The sequence below is a fragment of the Brienomyrus brachyistius genome, unplaced genomic scaffold (assembly GCF_023856365.1).
Source record: "Brienomyrus brachyistius isolate T26 unplaced genomic scaffold, BBRACH_0.4 scaffold61, whole genome shotgun sequence".
Lineage (NCBI taxonomy): Eukaryota > Metazoa > Chordata > Actinopteri > Osteoglossiformes > Mormyridae > Brienomyrus > Brienomyrus brachyistius.
The window spans coordinates 1,791,943-1,795,074 of record NW_026042336.1 but is presented as its reverse complement, the minus strand read 5'-3'; positions in this window follow the sequence as shown (position 1 = coordinate 1,795,074).

Genomic DNA, 3,132 nt, shown 5'->3' with positions numbered 1-3,132 from the left:
CCAAGAACAAGTGCGCAATCCAGGTGTTCAGAGAGTGTGGTAAAGAAAACGTGGAAGAATGAGGGGTTATCAACATTTGGACCATATATACTAACAATACATAACTTTTTGTTAAGTATAGATAATTTAATGATTATAAATCTACCCTGTGGATCTATAATTGTGTTGAGTACTGTGAAATTGACATTTTTATGTATTAGAATGGGGAGGCATGGTGGTGCAGTGGTTAGCACTGTTGCTTCGCACCTCTGGGACCCGGGTTCGAGTCTCCGCCTGGGTCACATGTGTGTGGAGTGAGCATGTTCTCCCCATGTCGTCGTGGGGTTTCCTCCAGGTACTCCGGTTTCCCTCCACAGTCCAAAAACATGCTGAGGCTATTTGGAGTTGCTAAATTGCCCTTAGGGTGAGAGTGAATAGTGTGTGAGTGTGCCCTGCGATGGGCTGGCCCCCCATCCTGGGTTGTTCTCTGCCTCGAGCCCATTGCTTCCGGGACCGGCTACGGACCCCCCACGACCCAGTAGGATAAGCGCTTTGGAAAATGGATGGATGGATGTATTAGAATTGCTACCCGTCTTTGCCTAAAGTTATAGCAGGCTGAGAACACATTAGGAAACTCAGGTGTTTTAAGTTCATCATTTGGCAGGTCTATGAGTCTTTTGTAATAAAACAACGTCTGCCTGTAGTTTTTTTATATTTTTAACCTCTTCTCTCTGGAGCCAGCTCCATGCCCATTCCTTGAGACAATCCTTAGTGTGTCCTTAGACATGTGTGTGTAGCTAATGTAGCACATGCAAATGAATGAGGTTTGAGCGAGCTTGTACGGGCTTGTGTGTGCCCTATGTGTCTGTGTGCGCTATGAGGTCGGAGTGGTTGTGTTGACGCTGACTGCATATGTACGTGGTTGTGCTGTGCAGATGCGTGATGATTGAGGGTTTTGTGTGTGACAGAGTAGAAAAGCAGGTGATCGGTGCAGTGAAAGAAGGGGGAAGTGAGAGAGACATACAAAGGGGCAAGTTGGTGAGGGTATACGTGAGGACAAGAGAGAAGCGGAAACATTGTTAGCACTGTAGCGCTGCGGAGACTGACGGTAATGTATTTGATATGACATCATGTTCAATTAGCAGATTAACATGTATAAGCTAGAGAGATGTTAATGGAAGACGATTAGAGGAAATAAGAAAAATATATAACGGGTTCTTATCTGGACTGGTGTTAATATAACCAGGGAGTGGTACTGGGGTCGCGGTACAGCTGCCCATCCACGTACAGCTGGTCTACGGCGATGACAACTCGGGAGCCCTTCTAAATAAAGTTGCGTCGGATTGGGAGCAGAACTTTGCGTCGCTCCAGGATTTCTGGGGAACTGGTCGTTTACGCCAAAGTCCGTTCCTTTCAGCTCCCTGCCGTGGCTCTTCACCTGCTCCTGCTTAAAATATCCAAATTTAGCCACAATAGGACGCGGTCTCAGTGCACCAGGCCTCTTGGCTCCCAGCCGATGGACTCTCTCAAAGCAGATGTTTTTCACAGTGTCCTCCGAAAGTTTCAGGTGGTTCTTGATAAAGGTTTTGACGGTAATTCTGGGATGCCTGAAAACACCAGGCCTGTAGATCGATGAGTCTCTTATTTTTTTATTTTCTTCATTTAGATGGGTCACATTTTCAGTTAGACACTTAACCGAGTCCCGTAGTGAGGCGTTTTCAGCAGCGAGTGTTTCCACCTGCTGCTGGTTGAATTCCAAAGATTCCCTCAGGGATTTGAATTCCTGATGTAGAATCTCGAGCAGAGCCAACCTCGCGTCGAAACTGGACAATCGTTTGTCGATTGAATCCAAGATGTCGGCAAAGTCTTTACCAGTCGGCGATGCTGTGCCAGGGGAGTCTGCCGGGCAACTTCTTTTGGAGGACGGCGTCTCGCTTTTGGCTGGAGAAGATGCGTTTGCGTTCTTCTTCATGACTATAATGTTGAAGTACCAGTCGATATATTCCACAAGAGATTCCAAATTCCCCTCGCTGTTCATTCAGATTTTCCACCAAGTCTCCGGCATCTGACGTCACCTACAGCATTTCCGCCTCTGACGTGCCCTCCAATGTACTCATACTTGTACTTGCAAGATCTCAATTCTGCATTACAGTAGCGTACATTGTCCTGGAGGATATGGGTGTGAGGCAAGGAACAACCCAGCATGGGCCACCAACATATCGCAGGGCACAGATACCAGTCACACCTACAGGCAATTTGGTAACTCCAATTAGCCTCAGTATGTTTTTGGACTCGGGGGGGAACCCCACAACAACACAGGAAAAACATGCAAACTTCACACGCATGGTGTTATGGCCGCAACTCAAACCCAGCTCCCAGAAGTGTGAGGCAATAATGCTAACCATTGCACCACCATGCTGGAAATAAGTGGAAATCCAACAAGTGAAACTGATTTATTAGGGTTAAGCTAACAGACACCCAGAAAAATTAAAATGTAAATCACTGCAGTGCCGTGCAAACCTGTGTGAACAGCCAATCAGATCAGCCTGCTCTGTAGCATGTACCTCCCTGTTTCCGGTCCCTTTGTCAGTTTCTCACTGGCTGATTCAAAACAAGTGGAACCACTATGATGTTCAAACCCTTTGCTCTTCTCATTTTCATTAGTAAGCTCCTGATCACCGTAACCAGTCTGCATTTGAGACATTTTTCCCACACCCCACTCTCACAATAAGCTGATAATAATACTAATAATACTACTGTAATAATAGTATTACAGTTGACTTACTCTTTAAAGCCAGATGGCAGTGCTCTCATACTGATGAATGGTTGCGTAGCCAAGTGCTAGAAAGCAAACAAACTGATTCACCACTTACTCTCATGTACATCAATTAAAACTGTTTGCTCCAAGATAAAAGATAAAAATACAAAAGTAATTTTTGCTGTCTAACCTCTGTTTACTGCATGACATTTCTGATTAACTGATAAGTAGAAGATACGTTTAATCTGTTGCTTGGTGGTAAGATGTTTCCAAAAGGAGAACCACAAAGAGCACAGTCATTTTCAAGGTTATTTCTCACTGGTCAGTGTGAAAGGCTGCATCATTAATATAACGCCGGGCTCAACACAGTGACTGTGTGGAATTAAAATTGGACA